General features: G+C 39.3%; 1 pseudogene; it reads right to left on the bottom strand.

The window, feature by feature from the left end:
• The window catches only part of LOC108719504, a 55,280-nt pseudogene that overhangs the window by 11,036 nt on the left and 23,568 nt on the right, over nt 1-20,676 (bottom strand).

Raw genomic sequence — 20,676 nt, 5'->3', positions numbered from 1 at the left:
AGGATACACAGTAGATAACAGATAAGTACTATTATAGTTTATATAAACAAGCTGCTGTGTAGCCATGGGGGCAGCCATTCAAGCACAGGATACACAGTAGATAACAGATAAGTACTACTATAGTTTATATAAACAAGCTGCTGTGTAGCCATGGAGGAAGCCATTCAAGCACACGATACACAGTAGATAACAGATAAGTACTACTATAGTTTATATAAACAAGCTGCTGTGTAGCCATGGAGGAAGCCATTCAAGCACATGATACACAGTAGATAACAGATAAGTACTACTATAGTTTATATTAGCAACCTGCTGTGTAGCCATAGGGGCAGCCATTCAAGCACAGGATACACAGTAAATAACAGATAAGTACTACTATAGTTTATATAAACAAGCTGCTGTGTAGCCATGGGGGCAGCCATTCAAGCAAAGGATACACAGTAGATAACAGATAAGTACTACTATAGTTTATATAAACAAGCTGCTGTGTAGCCATGGGGGCAGCCATTCAAGCACAGGATACACAGTAGATAACAGATAAGTACTACTATAGTTTATATAAACAAGCTGCTGTGTAGCCATGGGGGCAGCCATTCAAGCACAGGATACACAGTAGATAACAGATAAGTACTACTATAGTTTATATAAACAAGCTGCTGTGTAGCCATGGGGGCAGCCATTCAAGCACAGGATACACAGTAGATAACAGATAAGTACTACTATAGTTTCTATAAACAAGCTGCTGTGTAGCCATGGGGGCAGCCATTCAAGCACAGGATACACAGTAGATAACAGATAAGTACTACTATAGTTTATATATAATTTATAGCCATGGGGGCAGCCATTCAAGCACAGGATACACAGCAGATAACAGATAAGTACTACTATAGTTTATATAAACAAGCTGCTGTGTAGCCATGGGGGCAGCCATTCAAGCACAGGATACACAGTAGATAACAGATAAGTACTACTATAGTTTATATAAACAAGCTGCTGTGTAGCCATGGAGGAAGCCATTCAAGCACACGATACACAGTAGATAACAGATAAGTACTACTATAGTTTATATAAACAAGCTGCTGTGTAGCCATGGAGGAAGCCATTCAAGCACATGATACACAGTAGATAACAGATAAGTACTACTATAGTTTATATTAGCAACCTGCTGTGTAGCCATAGGGGCAGCCATTCAAGCACAGGATACACAGTAAATAACAGATAAGTACTACTATAGTTTATATAAACAAGCTGCTGTGTAGCCATGGGGGCAGCCATTCAAGCAAAGGATACACAGTAGATAACAGATAAGTACTACTATAGTTTATATAAACAAGCTGCTGTGTAGCCATGGGGGCAGCCATTCAAGCACAGGATACACAGTAGATAACAGATAAGTACTACTATAGTTTATATAAACAAGCTGCTGTGTAGCCATGGGGGCAGCCATTCAAGCACAGGATACACAGTAGATAACAGATAAGTACTACTATAGTTTATATAAACAAGCTGCTGTGTAGCCATGGGGGCAGCCATTCAAGCACAGGATACACAGTAGATAACAGATAAGTACTACTATAGTTTCTATAAACAAGCTGCTGTGTAGCCATGGGGGCAGCCATTCAAGCACAGGATACACAGTAGATAACAGATAAGTACTACTATAGTTTATATATAATTTATAGCCATGGGGGCAGCCATTCAAGCACAGGATACACAGCAGATAACAGATAAGTACTACTATAGTTTATATAAACAAGCTGCTGTGTAGCCATGGGGGCAGCCATTCAAGCACAGGATACACAGTAGATAACAGATAAGTACTACTATAGTTTATATAAACAAGCTGCTGTGTAGCCATGGGGGCAGCCATTCAAGCACAGGATACACAGTAGATAACAGATAAGTACTACTATAGTTTATATAAACAAGCTGCTGTGTAGCCATGGGGGCAGCCATTCAAGCACAGGATACACAGTAGATAACAGATAAGTACTACTATAGTTTATATAAACAAGCTGCTGTGTAGCCATGGGGGCAGCCATTCAAGCACAGGATACACAGTAGATAACAGATAAGTACTACTATAGTTTCTATAAACAAGCTGCTGTGTAGCCATGGGGGCAGCCATTCAAGCACAGGATACACAGTAGATAACAGATAAGTACTACTATAGTTTATATATAATTTATAGCCATGGGGGCAGCCATTCAAGCACAGGATACACAGCAGATAACAGATAAGTACTACTATAGTTTATATAAACAAGCTGCTGTGTAGCCATGGGGACAGCCATTCAAGCACAGGATACATGTGCACTTCCACCTGTTTCTCTATTGGGCAACATTTACAATAATTACAGATCATCAGACTCTTATCAGGAATTCTTATTTGGGAATTCAAGAGCAAAAATACTTGTATGAATTGATAGATGGGGCCTTTGTTACAATGATACCACTGCAAAACAGTTCAGTAGGAAAAAGCAATTATCCCACTATCTATATTTCAATTCTGGGGCTGCCACCCCTCCTCTCCCGCTTACAAATCAGCATCAGAGCGGGTCAAAGGGGGGCAGTATCACTAGTGCATTGAGCGCAATTGTATTAGCAGAGCCGAATTTCCGGGTTTAAAGTCACAAGAGGCGCTTTTTGTAAGTGGCTGCTCACTGCCGCCTGAGCAAGGTTCTGACATGACAGGAGCGACCCTGCTCTCACCATCCAGTTGTATCTGACGAGTCCCACAAGTCATGTGCAGAGGAATAGATGAACTGTACGGCAGCCCAGGCTGAACCAAAGACTTACAATGGACTCATCTCTAGAGGCAACAAAACAAGCAGAACTCTTCTTCTTGCATTCATACAAATAATTCAGTGGCATGAGAGGCTCAGAGACACATTTCCAGATCCTAAAGTGGATATTTATGAATTAAAGTTCTGTCACTAAGGACTAAACTTGTAGCTCCTTTGTGTCTTCACCAAACAATTGTAAAATAATGGTCAAATTTCCATTGACTAAGTTTCAGTTTAATTTGTTTTTAAGTTGCTGTACTGGCAACTTAAAAACAAACAAACAAACACACCAGCGTCAATGTGCACACAAATTGCGTGCGTGCGCGCCCTAAGGGACCAGCAGTTTGGAAGAAGAGGAGCGACGTGGGCGTCCCGGTCGGACCACTAGACCACCAGGGGGAGTTGTTACACATGCAAGTTCATGTAGAAGTAAATTGGGGGAATATAATAATGATCCTTAATGCAAAAAACATTCATAATTTGGTCACAAATTTGTCTTTGCAAACACTTTGCCCCATGAGACAGTGGGATAGCGACTGCAAATTTGACAGTTTTCCATACTGTGCCATGTGTGTAATAAAACTTCTTAATAAATATGTTATGTTTCTCCAAAAGTTTATTTCATTTTCAAGCAGGTGTTAAAGGTTTGCAATGTGCGGTTCAGATTCACAATGCAATAAAAGCCTGAAGAATATTACATCACAACATGGGACTTTCTATTGCCAAATTTGTTCTTTGCTAATTTTATTACATTTCCCCCAATAGAGTTGTCCTAGGCAAAATTCAAGCCATTTTTTAGATCTGAGATTTTCAAGTTTTTTTGAGCTTTTAAATTCACAAATTCATGTTTTTTTAGCTTGTAAACTCACAAATGGGAGGTATTTGAGTTTTTTCCATGATTATATTCAATTAAGTTTTTTTATATCTGGATTTTTTAATAAATAAGGAAATATTCATTATTTTTTTTAAATTGTGAGTTTATTCAAAGTAGAAAACCCCTCAAATGCAACCTTTCATATATATGTCTATAGGTGTAGTAGTAGATACCATTACCAGTCGACCAGATGTAATGTAAAAAATTAACGCACATGTTTTTAAGAAACTGGCAACATGGGAGTCTTTTTTACTATTGAAAAAGCAGTTGTAGCCTAGTGAATGGGAATATTCCATGTAATTCACCTTCCCATTACCTCTAATGCAATTCAAGAACTTTAACACCAAGGGGCAGATTTATCAAGGGTCAAATGAAAATTCAAATTTTTTTAAAAAAAAATTATGGTGAAAACTCTCAAAAATGTCTAGGGAGTTTTCCAAATTCAATTTGAGTTTTTTTTTAAAAATTTGAATTTGATTTTTGAGATTTATCACACCTTTAAGAATTCGACTATTTGCCACCTAAAACATGACAAATTACTGTTTAAGTTAATGGGAGAGGTGCAGGGATCAATTTGGAGATGTTTGCAGCCTTTCTGACATTCAAGGTTTTTTTCTGAGAAAAAACTCGCATCGAGTTTGATCGAATTCGATTCAGATTTGATTCAAGTTTTCAGGGCATTTAAATTTGTCAGAGTTTAAAAAATTAGGCAATTAAGTTAGTTAGGCAAAAATGTAATGTATAAAGGCTGGAGTGAGTGGATGTGTAACATAATAGCCAGAACACTACTTCCTGCTTTTCAGCTCTCTAACTCTGAGTTAGTCAGTGACTATAAGGGGGGCCATATGGGACATAACTGTTCAGTGAGTTTGTAATTGATCCTCAGCATTCAGCTCAGATTCAAAAGCAACAGTTATGTCCCATGTGGCCCCCTCAAGTCTCTGATTGGTTACAGCCTGGTAACCAATCAGTGGAAAGCAAGAGAGCTGAAAAGCAGGAAGTAGTGTTCTGGCTATTATGTTACACATCCACTCACTCCAGCCTTTATACATTACATTTTGGCTAACTAACTATATTAGATACATGTTTTATTTTGCACAGACTATTTATTTACCCAGTTTTTATTTTTATACTGAACAATTCCTTTAAATATTGCAGAATGTTTTGGCATCACTAAAATGGCCACATTAATGAATATATATATATATATATATATATATATATATATATATATATATATATATATATATAAAAGTATATTTATTACCAGTTTATAATGTGTTATTAAAAAAATACTTATGGCCAATTAAATACTATCAGGAATATTTTTTTCCCATTATATTAATTTTTCTTAATACAGTCACTAAAAATATATTTATAAGTATGATTCTTCCCCAGTGCAGTCACTAATTTCCATTGCTTATGTTTAAAAAACTGACTATACTCCTCTTTTACTTTTACCATTTCTGTCTGTTTTCTGGGTGGCAATAAAAATTGATGACAATTTTGTCTATATTTGGTGACAATTCCGGTGATAATCTTTAGTAAACCTTGTGAGACAATTTACGTAGCACGAATGCAATAATAGCCATTAATATATAAATGTTCACCAGAATATTTGCAATGACAAAACTGCTCGCACTTGAGTAAAGTTGCTCTTCTGGATTTTCTGCTGGTTTTTCTGGTACAGGCTATTAATGCTGCTTGTAAATTAGTAAACTGATGTGTAAGTGCTGCCAGGACTAAAATAAAATGGCTGGGAGGCTTTACTTTTCCTTTAGATAATTTATTCACTCAAATTGCTAATATTGCCTTATTCATTAAGCTAAAACTAGTAAAATAATGCAAGTGTGAGTTGCATATAAAATTATAGTACAAACACTTTTTTTTGTTAAATCTGTGTTTTACCTGTTTTGTTAATTAGGCTTTTATACCTATAGGATTAGAAAGAAACTTGTTCCATTACTATAAAATGCTAATCCCTATTAATATGATAATAATTCCCCGATAGGGCACCTACAAGAGGTATGAAATGAAGACTGAAGAATCAAAGCAGAGCAAATTATCTTACAATAGATCAGACACATGTAGGAGAGTTCTACTGAGCTTTACTCCATTTCTAAAATGTCAGGAGAACATGATGTTTAAAATATAATTTTTGCACAATTTTTATTTCGTCTGAAAGACAAATTCTTGAAAGTGTCTGTAAACTGTCTTCCTTTCACTAAAAAGTTAAAAGCGGCACAAAAGTCGGAATTTAGGTGGATTTCTGTTTGTGAATTTGGAGAAAGTATTTTACTCCGATTTACCATGAATTTTACTCCAAAAATGGACTTTTACCATTATTTGGGAATCCCTCATAGAGTCTGTGTAGATGTTATACCTATACGAATCTATATCTAAACCTATATGTACTAGACTCTCTATCAGATCAGATACAGTCAAACTCATTCACATCCAAAACTCCACCCTTGCCGAAGGGTAGTCACACCCTAGAGAAAGTCCCAGCCAATCAAATCAATGTCGTATGATGATCCATAGAGCCCTTCAAGTCCTGTAGATGGCATTGTTGACCAAATAATGGTATTTAAGGTGTCCTTAAATGGCAATGTTATACTGAAAATGGGGGTCATTTATTAACACTGGGCAAATTTGCTGTAACCCATGGCAACCAATCATCTATTTGCTTTCCCAATTCAACCTGCAGCTAGCTCAAAAAAAAGCTAATCACTGATTGGTTGCTATGGATTACTACCCAGGTGCAAATTTGCCCAGCATTTGTAAATGAACCCCCCTAATGACTCCAATACCTGACCTTTATTCCAAGGGCCAAAAATCTGTTCTGACAACTTGAGGGTATGAGTAAATTACTATTGATATTTTTCCTTCGAAATGGTCGTTCTTTGTTGTTGTTCTCCCATGCCATTCCTTCCTGACCATCCCCTTTGTAATTCCTTCATTTGATGCCAGTGTGTGGGCTCTTCTTTTATACATTTACACAACAGAGTTAGGAGACTTTAATAGCAATAACATTTTATGACAGGAGAGCCCTTGTTTTGGTCACTTGGCAAACTGTACCATCTGTGTTTATATTATACTGTACACTGCCCTGAGCCCAAAGTCACTGTTAATTCCTTAACACCTGTAGGGATGTGAAAATGTAGACACCCTTACTCTTTGTTGACAGGCACATTCTTAGTGATATTAACGCCTAAGTGGGTCCTTATGGGGGCCTTGTGCTTATGTAATCCCTGCAGTTCTCACAGTGGATGCTAGATGGCACTGTGGTATAATATAAAAGGCTTGAAAGCCATGAGGTCAGGGCCATTGCTGCTGAACCTTTCCTCTGTTAGACCACAGAGGTTAGAGGTGGTGGAACTCAGCCTGAGTATAGGAAGTGATAGTTATACCCTTTAATAGATCACTCTAGGAGTGATAGATAGGGTATGTAGTTGAGCAGCTCAAAGCTCCGATGAGGATATTAGAGGGGTTAAGATCCCGGGTATTACTGACCCCATAGTAGGGCCCAAGTGTTAGGCTCAGTGAAGTATATCTTTTTCTGAGTTTCACCTAAGGTAATCCTGAAGATTGGGGAAATAGCTTCTAACAAGCTGCCTAGCTCTCTACGTGTACTCTTTACTCTGCAGAGAACCATTCTATGTTTAATACAGTGAGTATAGCTTGTTACATTGATTGATCTATGTGTTACTCTATGTTCCATGCTCCATTGTGAACTCTGGTTTTGGTTAATGAACTCAGTTTATTGTTTAAGCAAATAAAACTACTGGCACCCAATCTCTTGTGCATTGCACACAGTTACAGTTACACTACACCCTGCCTCCACCCTACTGTGAGGGCTTGCCCCTGAGAAAAAGAGCTCATCTGTGGTATCAGCCCACAAAGGAAAGTAGCTATAACTGCTAAATACAAAGCAGTTTACTATAGCGCTACACACCCTTAGTTATTGGATAATAATTTCCCCCATTTGTATCTGAAGGACACACCACTAAGACATTACAGAATTCTCTTCACTATATTGGGGCAACATCCCAAAGAGGATTCACACTGCTCACTCACACATACACACAATCTTTTCTAATTGAATGTTTAACACAAATCGCTAACTAAGAACAACGTGATTAAACAATATCTAAAAATGAATACACACTTATGCAAAGAAATGTAAAAAATAAAAGATATTTTGAAATGAATATTGGCAATTTTCACCCTTCTTTTCTTATGCAACAAGCGAGCTACACGGCACATATACATGTATAGCAAAGTCAACAAGGAGGAGAACATTAGTCATAATATAACTCGGTGTATTAGAGAATTCAGAAGTGTTTTGTTTGGTTTGAATGACCAAGCAAATGTCTCCCACTAATACACATTTGAATGTTTTTCTAACAGATTGGAAACTTTATTCAATTAACTCTGATTGTCACATAAACGTGTGACGTATGACCAACTAGCACAAACCCGGAAATACCACACTTGTAAGAAGAGTTTACACAGGAGTTTATTTCAGCTATAAAACAAGATCAGGAACATGGAATTAGCATGTGAAATCCCCAAGTCCAAAACACTCCCGGTCAGAAATAAAGAGCTTCCCTTGGAGCAATCCACAGCAAGATGCACACGCCCTCCAGGCAAATCCAAACACAAAGTCAGGGAGTTCCTTTGGGCAATTTCAAAGGGGTAAGGAGCAAAGTGCCTTTGGGTAAATCCACACAACAACCATACCTCAAGGGAATCCAGGTATAAAGAGTCCTCTGGGAGGTAGGGAATCCCAAACTATTGGAGGGAGTCTTCCTGCCTCAGCTAGGATAAACTCCAAGGAACCGCAGAGGAGGGTGTCCTGCCGGAGCCAGGTTACACCCCAGACGAACAACAACCACTCTCCACCCCTCCCCTCTGCTATTTCGACCCTGCATCCGATGACCCTGCCCTTTTCCCCACTCCCTAGGGTTGATTGGCTGGGAGGCCGAACCCTGCTTCTGGTTAACCCCACCCAAGCAGGTCTGATTGGCAGGGGCCCTGCTGCATCATTAGGGGAGGGAGAAATACCTTGGAGGGGTTTGTCCAGCTCTTCTGAAGGGAAATTCTGGGAGCTCCTTTGTTTAAAGCTTTTTGGCGGGAATGTAGAACAAAGAAGAAACACCATCTTGGATTGGATGTCAGTTAGCTATGGATAGAGAGTCTGCACTCAACCCATTATCAATATATTTAAGACAGAGACATTTTGTGTTACTGCTACTGAAAAATGCCTTACCCTTTAAATAAAACAGGGATTGTTTGTCCATATATTGCAATATATTTAAGCTGAACAACTACGTCACACTCATCCCATATCTGGCCAGTCCTACGCTTAATTTTATCTGATTCATTAAGAATTCAATTGCTTAATTATACATTTTACAAAGGGACTAAGTTTTACCTGCAACTTACTTGCTGCTTTCAAAGTAAAACTCCCAAACTTGGCTGCCCTTTTATTGGCCACCAGTGGGATCACCTGACTATAGCTGGGAGGGGTGGAGCTACAACATGGAGCTGGTCACTGCTCCTGTATAACTATAACAAACAAGGGAAAGTTGTGCTCACCACTATTTTTTAAAACCATTAGGCGGGGGTGCAATAAAAGGGCAGCCAAGTTTGGGAGGTTTACTTTATAAGAAGCAAGTAAGTTGCAGGTAAAACTTAGTCTCTTTGTAAAATGTATAATGAAGCAATAGAATTCTTAATGAATCAGATAAAATTGAGCGTAAGACTGGCCAGATATGGGATGAGTTTGACGTAGTTGTTCAGCTTAAATATATTGCAATATATGGACAAACAGTCCCTGTGTTGTTTAAAGGGTAAGGCATTTTTCAGTAGCAGTAGCACAAAATGTCTCTGTCTTAAATATATTGATAATGGGTTGAGTACAGAGGATCTTGTATTTGACTATATGTATTTTGTGGTCACAGCCTCATTGCACCCCCGCCTAATGGTTTTAAAAATTAGTGTTGAGCACAATTTTCCCTTGTTTGCCAGTAGAAGGGGGTTTTGGTCACACTCAGTGTTTGTCACACTAATCATGGTGGATTATAATCATAAATTACCTTTCCCATTGCTACATTTAATTATTTTAGATTAATGGGACTTGGTGTGAATGAAGTTTACATTTTTGAGAGAATTCTTTCCCACATTCTGTACAAGAGTAAGGTTTCTCCCCTGTGTGGATTTTCTGGTGTGAGTGAAGGTTGGACTTATTAGAGAATTATTTCCCACATTCTGTACAAGAGTAAGGTTTCTCTCCTGTGTGAATTTTCTGGTGTGAGTGAAGGGTGGACTTATTAGAGAATTATTTCCCACATTCTGTACAAGAGTAAGGTTTCTCTCCTGTGTGGATTCTCTGGTGTGAGTGAAGGGTGGACTTATTAGAGAATTCTTTCCCACATTCTGTACAAGAGTAAGGTTTCTCTCCTGTGTGGATTTTCTGGTGTGAGTGAAGGGTGGACTTTTCAGAGAATTTGTTCCCACATTCTGTACAAAAGAAAGGTTTCTCTCCTGTGTGGATTTTCTGGTGTCTGTGAAGGCTGGATTTACTAGAGAATTCTTTCTCACATTCTGTACAAGAGAAAGGTTTCTCTCCTGTGTGGATTCTCTGATGTTTGCGAAGGTTGGACTTCTTAGAGAATTCTTTCCCACATTCTGTACAAGAGAAAGGGTTCTCTCCTGTGTGGATTCTCTGATGTGAGTGAAGGGTGGACTTATTAGAGAATTCTTTCCCACATTCTGTACAAGAGTAAGGTTTCTCTCCTGTGTGGATTTTCTGGTGTGAGTGAAGGGTGGACTTTTCAGAGAATTTGTTCCCACATTCTGTACAAAAGAAAGGTTTCTCTCCTGTGTGGATTTTCTGGTGTCTGTGAAGGCTGGATTTACTAGAGAATTCTTTCTCACATTCTGTACAAGAGAAAGGTTTCTCTCCTGTGTGGATTCTCTGATGTTTGCGAAGGTTGGACTTCTTAGAGAATTCTTTCCCACATTCTGTACAAGAGAAAGGGTTCTCTCCTGTGTGGATTCTCTGATGTGAGTGAAGGGTGGACTTATTAGAGAATTCTTTCCCACATTCTGTACAAGAGTAAGGTTTCTCTCCTGTGTGGATTTTCTGGTGTGAGTAAAGGCTGGACTTATCAGAGAATCCTTTCCCACATTCTGTACAAGAGTAAGGTTTCTCTCCTGTGTGGATTCTCTGATGTTTGCGAAGGCTGGACTTATTAGAGAATTCTTTCCCACATTCTGTACAAGAGAAAGGTTTCTCTCCTGTGTGGATTCTCTGATGTTTGCGAAGGCTGGACTTATTAGAGAATTCTTTCCCACATTCTGTACAAGAGAAAGGTTTCTCTCCTGTGTGGATTCTCTGATGTTTGCGAAGGCTGGACTTTTCAGAGAATTTGTTCCCACATTCTGTACAAAGGAAAGGTTTCTCTCCTGTGTGGATTTTCTGGTGTGAGTGAAGGCTGGATTTACTAGAGAATTTTTTCCCACATTCTGTACAAGAGAAAGGGTTGTCTGCTGTGTGGATTCTCTGATGTTTGCGAAGGTTGTACTTATTAGAGAATTCTTTCCCACATTCTGTACAAGAGAAAGGGTTCTCTCCTGTGTGGATTCTCTGATGTGAGTGAAGGGTGGACTTATTAGAGAATTCTTTCCCACATTCTGTACAAGAGAAAGGGTTCTCTCCTGTGTGGATTCTCTGATGTTTGTGAAGGTTGGACTTATTAGAGAATTCTTTCCCACATTCTGTACAAGAGAAAGGGTTCTCTCCTGTGTGGATTCTCTGATGTGAGTGAAGGCTGGACTTATTAGAGAATTCTTTCCCACATTCTGTACAAGAGTAAGGTTTCTCTCCTGTGTGGATTCTCTGATGTGAGTGAAGGGTGGACTTTTCAGAGAATTTGTTCCCACATTCTGTACAAAAGAAAGGTTTCTCTCCTGTGTGGATTCTCTGGTGTCTGTGAAGGCTGGATTTACTAGAGAATTCTTTCTCACATTCTGTACAAGAGAAAGGTTTCTCTCCTGTGTGGATTCTCTGATGTTTGCGAAGGTTGGACTTCTTAGAGAATTCTTTCCCACATTCTGTACAAGAGAAAGGGTTCTCTCCTGTGTGGATTCTTTGATGTGAGTGAAGGCTGGACTTATTAGAGAATTCTTTCCCACATTCTGTACAAGAGAAAGGGTTCTCTCCTGTGTGGATTCTCTGATGTGAGTGAAGGGTGGACTTATTAGAGAATTCTTTCCCACATTCTGTACAAGAGTAAGGTTTCTCTCCTGTGTGGATTCTCTGGTGTGAGTGAAGGTTGGACTTATCAGTGAATTCTTTCCCACATTCTGTACAAGAGTAAGGGTTCTCTCCTGTGTGGATTTTCTGGTGTGAGTGAAGGCTGGATTTACTAGAGAATTCTTTCCCACATTCTGTACAAGAGTAAGGTTTCTCTCCTGTGTGGATTCTCTGATGTTTGCGAAGGCTGGACTTATTAGAGAATTCTTTCCCACATTCTGTACAAGAGAACGGTTTCTGACCTCTTTGGATTGTCTGGAGTGTGAGATCTTTACCAGATTCTGTGCAACTAAAGATTACCTTCCATTTGTGGTCTTCCTGGCTTGAGGCAAAGTTACTATTTGTAATTTCCTCACACTCTGTGTGTAAATTCTCAGATGAATCAGTGTCATTTTTCAACTGAGGAGAAGACAGAAAAATATTAGTATTTTATTTCTCCCCACACTCGGTGCAATGATATGGTTTCTTTTCTTTGCTCACCATTTGGGTCCTTGTGTGATATGGGATTTTTTCTGCATTCTGTGTATAGGAGAGATTACTGGTTTCTAGACTGTGAGTTTTCTCTTGGTTTAACTCTATGGGTGCTTCAGAGATCTGCCTCTCTGTGTCCTTTGAACAGTTACCTAGAAAAAATCACATGTCAAAACTGTTAATGTAAGTAACTGTTATAACAGAAAAACAATTTAGCTATATTCATTATTATAGGTGCAGTCAACAAAAGTCTCGCAAAGGTAAGAATATAAGAACATTTGGAACCCAGTATAATTAATAAAACCTGTAAATGCACAAACCATGGACCACCCACAACTAGTAAGACTCAGTGTCAGGCTTTGTTAGGATTCAAGCCAGGGGCCTTTAAATAGAGCTCTAATTAAGGCCAGCCCTCCTCACACTACTTGCCTGAGCACTGGCCTTCCTAGTACTGTGGCAGTGCCCCTAGCTACTGTAGGTTGTTTCCAGCTCTAGCCCTTTTCTCTTGCCTCTAAGTAGCCTTCCAGAGCACTGTGGCTTGCCCATATATCTGTTTCCAGCTTTAGCCTTTTCCCCTGTGCCTGCTTTGTATCCTTGTACATTTCCTTATACCCAGCCTTGTACCTTGCCCTTGCCTTGCTTTAACCCTGCCTTGTTTTCCTTGATTTGACTTGACCTGACCCTGCCTGTTCCTGCCTCCTGTCCTATTCTGCCTTGAAACCTGTCTTATATCTTCCCTAGTCTCCTCTCCTGCTATCCCTTCCTCTCCTGATTTCCAAATCCTCTGCTGCTTTCCAGTCCTCTCTTGTTATCTCATCCTGTCCTTCTACTCCAGTCCTCCTGCTATCCAGTCCCCAGTCTGCTCCCAATCTATGCGCACACCATCCTATCCTGATCTGAGCCTGCACCATCGTGTCTCATCCAGTCTGTTCCTGTTCTACACCAGCTCCATCCCGCTCCCACCCAGTCTGCTCCTGTCCTGACTCATTTCCCTCTTCATTCTATCTAGACCTGATCTTCGCCCTCTCCATCCTGTTCCACTCTGCACATTTTCCACTCTGACAGATTACGCCCTCATCACCCTGTTCCTGCCTTCCCTATACGTGTTCCCTGGGCACAGCCAGTCCCTGCCTAAAAGACTCCCATTCCTCCCCTACCTCCACAGCGCTCCCTGCCTAACCCTTGACACTCAGGAGCATAGCCTGTGGAAGGTGAAAATAGATAAGCTTATTGGGAAATCTGTGATAAAAAGTCCATTCATTGTCAGGAGCTGGTGTGCAAGAATTTTCTTCAGGCCCCAAATTGTGAAGATCCTTACATGTTGGCACGTCCTCTCTCATGATGATGTGCAGTCTTGTGCAGATTCCAAGAGGCTTGCCATTCTTTACATATACGTGTGTTGTGACATTGATGCTAATGTTTGACACGAGTCCGTCGTGCGTCGGTTCTGGAGAATTGCCTATTTAAGGATGCCAATGTTTCCCTGCAAGTTGCTAACAGATCTTCTTGCTCATGTGGACCCTAAGCATTTGTTCTTGTTCTGATTTCCTGGTGCAACCCGGCTTGTATTGACTCTGTGATTTCTGCTACCTGACCTGACCCATCGGCCCATCATCTGACCATGTATCCTTGCTTCCTGACCTGACCCTGGCATGATCGCTGACTACAAATCAGTGTTGCCTGACCTTGGCCCATCGCTTGACCTTGAATCTGCTCTTTGGATCCGCTCCTGATCATTAATGGCATTCTTGCCTATTTATACAATTTTCCTCCTGTTCACACTCCAGCATTTAGCATTGTGGAATCTAAAAGTGTGGTCTAGAACTTCTGATTGTTCTGAGTACTGTCCAGGTAAATGATAGTATCGCTTAGCCAAAAGATGGATTGTAGTCATGATGATGCACCTATCAACTTGCTCACCCTGCGAATTGTAGCTTTGACCCAGACCATTCAAGAATTACAAAGTAGATATAAGCAAATTCAAGTCCAGATCCAGGTTCTAGCTCCAGGGATAATCCTGCTGTTCCTCCATCTCTTCCTCCTTCAGCTTCTCTTTCTGCCTAATCTACTATGAAAGGATATCATTTCCCTATGTCTGATTTCTTTTCTGGGGACAGATCCAGTTTCAGAGCTTTTAACTCTTGCCAGCTCATTTGCTCCTTAAAACCTCTGACTTATCCTTCTGATCAAGTGAAAGTAAGAGTGGTCATTTCATTGTTGTGTGGGGAACCCCAGGCTTGGGCTTGCAGCTTGATGGAACAAAGTAACACAGTTCTAAATAATCTCTCTGTATTCTTCCAGGCAATGGCCTCTTTATATGATAAATCAAGATATGCCTGTACTGCTGAAGCTGCTAACAGGTCCCTATGCCAGGGCACATCGACCTGTTTAATATTACGTGGCTGAGTTCAAACATTAGGCCATAGGCACAGAGTGGAATGATAAGGTCCTTAAGCACCAATTTTGTGGCATGTAAAGGCAAAAAAATAAAATGCCATTTTTACTTTCTTTAATGAAAAAGAAATCTAACTCCAATATACTTCATTAAAAATGTCTACTGTTTTTATAATAAACCTGACTGTATGCAGTGAAATTCCTCCTTCATTTACTCCTGTGGATAGGAATTATCAGACGGTCCCTAACTGCTCTGCAGGTAAACGATCATACTTTCAAATGGCAGGGGGAGCCTCCCCACTTTACTTCCCAGAACTCAAGCAGCTTTGTTGGATTCCCTGTAGAGATTTGTATCCACAGACAAAGTGCAGTCTGCATATTCTGATTATTAATCAGTCTTACTGTATTGGCTTCTATGGAAGATATTATTTGACTTTTATGTTTTGATCATTTATGACGATCCCTAAGCTTAACCTCCCAACTGAAGCCCAGACCACACTGAGCATGTGCACAGTCTTGGTATTGCAAAGATGTTTAACAAAGTTACAAGATGGTGACCCCCTGTGGCCAACATAAATCATATATCTTATTAGGCTTCTGGTGCAGTCAGTTCATGTTTATATTTAGTATACAAAATACAGCATTTCTAACATTCTATTTTAGACTTTAGTTGCCCTTTAAGGATGAACTTGCTCATGTATAAGTGCCAGAAGCATCGGAGGACCTTATTTCCCTGGTCATCCAAATTGATTGCAGACTTTGGGAATGTTGTTCAAAAAGATCCTGATCTCCATATTGGGTGACACCGAAGACTCCCCTGGCTTCAGCTCTCTTTACTAACTCAGAACCTGCTGAACCCATGCAACTTGGCCTTATCCCCTCTTCATTATCTCTGGAGGAATCAGCAGGAAGAAGACAATTAAATTTATATCTCTACTGTGGCAATGCTGGGAATCTTCTCAGAGCTTGTTCCATTTGTCCTGAGGGAAGGTCCCTTTTTAGGAACTTATTCTAGAAGTAAATACTGTATGCCCATTTCTCTGTTTCTTTGCTCCGTCAATTCCAAGGAATAGTGATTGAGAAGGTGCCATCATCGATTCTGGGGCATGTGGATACTTTATGGACAAAGAATTTTCCAAAGCTCACGATATTCCAACCAAGGTTAAACGTTACCCGTTGATTCTTCATTTGGCGGATGGTTCTTCTTCTCCCTCAGGTCCTATCGACTATGAGACTTCGCCTAGAAATGATTTGTTTGGTTAAACACAAAGAAAGTGGTATCTTCTATGTTTTTTCCTCTCCTATGTTTCCCCTTATTTTGGTTTGCTTTGGTTAATTAAACATAACCCGTATATCAAATGGAAGTTTAATGAAATTAAATGTTCTACCTTTTTGTCAAAATAATTGCTCAAGAGACCATACCATTTCTCACACTGTCCTTGATTCTATGAGTGAGATTCCAGCATTTCCTACCATTTATCAGGAATTATATGAGGTCTTCAATGAAAGAGGGGTGGATGAACTTCCTCCTCATTGTTTTTATGATTGATTGATTTACTTCCGGGGCAGCAATTCCTTTTGGGCAAATTTATCTTCTTTCTAAACCAGGGTTGAGAGTCCTTAAGAATTATCTGGATGAAAATTTGTAAAAGGGTTTTATCCAACATTCTAATTCCCCTTCTGGTGCTGGAAATGAAAGATAAGTCTTTAAAACCGTGCATTGACTACAGAGACTTAAATAAAATTACCATCAAGAACTGCTACCAATCAGAGATGATTGAGTTTTTAGGTTTTTGAATCTCTGGTGCAGGGATCTTGATCGACTCCAAGAAGGCTGATACTATTGTTAATTGGCCTGTTCCCAATAATTGCAAGGCTGTTCAAAGGTTTGTGGGGTTTTCAAATTTCTACTGCAAACGTATTAAAGACTTTTCCTCTATTATTCGTCTAATCACCGATTTAACATCCGTCAAGAAGAAGTCTGAATGGTCCACTGAAGCTCAATTTGTTTTTGATAAATATAAAAACCGCACCAATTTTCCAACATCAGGATCCCTCCTTGCATTTTTTTTCTTGAGGTTGATGCTTCTGACTCTGCAGTAGGAGCTGTGTTATCCCAAAGGACTGAATTCAACAAGAGGCTTCATCCTGTAGCTTATGTTTCTAAGAAGCTTGCATCTCCTGAAAGAGATAATTTTATCAGAGATAAAGAACTTTTTGCCATTCAGTCTGCTCTGGAGGAATGACAGCATATCCTTGAAGGAGTCCAGCATCCAATTCAGATCTTTTTTGATCATAAAAACTTTCTGCTAAAAGACTTAATCCTCAACAAGCTCGTTGGGCTCTGTTTTTTTATAGATTACATTTTCTTTTTTCTTTTCGTCCTGGTACCAATAATGGAAAAGTTGACGCCCTGTCTCTATTCTCAGAGCCTTATTTACCTTATTTTTGTATTTTGTGCCCCTAAGGAAGACCATTTTTGCGGTCGAATCACGTAGGGCAGCTATTATGATTTTGTAACCATTTTCCTTTTGGCAAATAAAAACTATTTTTGAACTTAGAGTGTGTGATTCTGTGTATATTGCATATTCATTTGGAGACGAGTTTGCTTCTTGTATGGATCAGAACCTCAAAATTGATTTGAATGTGCACCTACCATCTTTTTGTAGCTTCTATTCTCAGAGGATTCTGTACTGTCATATTCAGAGGATACCATCCTTCATTCTAGCAACCTTCTCCTCATTCAAACTGATTTCATTACTCAGCTCAGATCTTATAAAGATCAGGCAGTTGCTGAACTTTCACCAGAAACATTTTTTTTCATGTGAACAGGACCTTATTTATATTAATGGTAAGATCTTTATTCCTCACAAGTTGAAGCCTTAAGACTCATTCATGACTCTCCTTTAGCGGGTCATTTGGAGGTCTTCAAAACCTCATCCAAATTGTGGAAAGATCGGTTAAACGAAAAACCCCAGGTCCTGAGCATTCTGGATAACAGCTCCCATACCTCTACAGACAGATATTTTGGATATTTCAAGACAATATTCAATTGGCCTTAATTTTTATATTATCTGGTTGCTAGGGTTTTACTCTAGTAGCCAAGTAGTTTGTAAAAAGGAATAGGAGAGGGACTAGTTAAAAGAATAATTAATAAATAGTAACAAAAGCAGTAAAATTATAGCCACACAAAGTATTTTGGCTGCTGCAGTCATAAAACTTTTAAAAGCTGGAAAGAGGCAGAAGAGGCAAGTATAAAAAAACGATTAAAAAATAATGAAGACCAAGGGCACAGTTGCTAGGAATAGGACATTCTATAACGTACTAAAAGTTGAAACACCTCTTCAAGAGCTAAATCCATAGTGGGTTTGATAAAAAAAAATCCAGAAACGATACAGTTTTTTCATCTTGAGGTGAGGTTAAGAATTTCTGAGAAACCTTCTTGGGATCCATAATGACATCATTAGTGAAGACAATGAAGCCCAGGAATTCAATAATATAGTATTTATTTAAAGTTCCTATATTATTGGGTTGTGAAGATGCAAAAATATACAATCTAATTTGTTCACAATGATTTTCCACAAAGGAAGAGTAATCAAAGTTATCATTATTACAGGCCACTACAAAAACATCAACAATGTCCCTAAAAATAATATTAATAAAGTACTGGAAGGCTGGGGCATTGGAGAAGCAAAGGCGCATAGCAAGATATTCATAGTGACCATACTTTGTCTGGAAAGAGGTTTTCTTCTAAACAGAGTTTTATGACGCGCTGATGAGGTGGGAGGCATGATAAGAGCTTTATTAAATTCTTCATCTAAATGCTCCTGCAAAACCCCTAGTTCTTGTTCAGATAGTAGAAAGATTATATTAAACATTTTGGGTGTACCAGGGAGCAGGTCAATGGGTCAAACAATGTCTATGTCAGGGCGGGATGACCACTCTCTTTTCACTGAAAACAGTGATCCTTCTCAAATGCTATGGACTTGGTGGGTCAAAAGTCAGATTGGCTTTATATAGGAACACCTGGTTATGGTCCTAATATAATTTAGAGTCCTGCGCAGGACTGTAATATAATTGATAAAAGGTATCAACCCGAAAAAAAATGTTGTGTAACTATTATCCCAAATAAATGAATTGCAGTTATCCTGCTGGAATTCATCTTCCTATTCTTTTTGCTGACTAGGCTGTTGCAGCACAGAGCAACAAAAAGTACATAAGATACTTGTTATTTTTCTTTAATATTTATACAGATCACCAAACGCTTGTTTTTTGATCCAGAACCCACAAACACCACAGAACAAGGGCAAGACATTTCATACAAAGCAAATATAGTCTACAGCATATTGAACTAACATATAGGGAAGAAACATCTCAACTTCTAGTAGGGGAAGCTGGTATATGTGTGCTGCCCCAGCAGTTTAAAGTTGAATTATATTTTAAGTATAGATGTTTAATGGGACACTAAAGCCTAGACAAGAATATGGCTAAGAAATGTTTGTCTATGTGTTTTGGGCTCTTGTACCAACCCAAAGTCACCAAAACTCTATAGGAATGAAGGCCCATGCCTCTGAAGATGTCCACAGTATCTCTCCATCTTTTGTCTTGCCAAACTACTGCACATGCTCAGTCTGCTCTTGGCTGAAGTCAGTGACCTGAGCTTAGGGACAGACTCACAATATTCCTCTTTTCTCTGTTTGCTCTAGTCACTGCCTGTTCCCTATTAAACATGCATACAAGCCAACCAATCAGAGTCCTATCTGCTCACTAATAAACTAAAGCCCTGCTCTGGTACTTTGAGCTTGGAGCTAGACTTTAGCTAAATTCTCTCCATCCCTAGTTGTGTGACTTTCCTTTCCACCTTGTAATGATCCCAAATGCTCAACTGTATTAGCCAAATCAATAGAATGGAGGAAGCAGAGGCGCAGAACTTTGCTGCAATTTCCTTTATTAGGAGTGTATTAAAATGACATGTTTTGGGCACACGTGCCCTTGGTCAAGTCTACAACCACATCACACAAGCTGAAATTAAATCATATTGCCAATTAACCATAATTAACCATAATCACACCCCTTAGTGTCCATTGGGGCATACATAAATTCAATTAATGTCCAAGGCTCAAAGTTCAATCCTGGGTAATTGCTCAAGGCCTGGATAACAAACATTTTTAGGAGCCTAACCCAAAACAATAGTATTAGGCCACATCAATGAACTACCCCACGTAAACCAAAAAAAGGGGGGTTGGTGATTTAATTTCAGCTTGTGGGATGTGGTTGTAGACTTGACAAAGTGCATGTGTGGCCAAAACATGTCATTTTAATACACTCCTAATAACGGATATTGCAGCAAAGTTCTGCGCCTCTGCTTCCTCCATTCTATTGATTTGATTGATTTAGCAGTGCCTGGGCAGGAGCACTGGAGGTTACCAATAAGAGGAATAATAACCAGCTTTTGCTGCTACAACTGTACACATATTGGATTAGCGCTCAGCTGTATTAGTGTTTCTTCCCTCACATCATCTAGGGTAATAATATAATAATTCCTCTTTGTGTTACCTGTTACTGTTTTGATAATTTACTATGATCCCTAAGCTTTGCCTCAACATCAGCCACACTGAGCATGTGCATGGTCTTGGTCTTGTAAAGATGGTCTAACAAAAGATGGCAAGCAAATCAGACCGCACTCACTTTTCTGCCCAAATTTGATATTGGGTGCACGTCCAGTAGCCTATTCACATTGGCTGCTCCAGAGTATACCAATTCCATCCAGTAGACAGCACTCCCTTTTCAATAAAGCCATCTTTATTCTTATTAGGACAGCAACATCAT

This window comes from Xenopus laevis, chromosome 6L (assembly GCF_017654675.1).
Source record: "Xenopus laevis strain J_2021 chromosome 6L, Xenopus_laevis_v10.1, whole genome shotgun sequence".
In the NCBI taxonomy this organism is placed as follows: domain Eukaryota; kingdom Metazoa; phylum Chordata; class Amphibia; order Anura; family Pipidae; genus Xenopus; species Xenopus laevis.
Note: the sequence above shows the minus strand (reverse complement) of the source record. Positions and strands in the feature narration are given on the sequence as shown.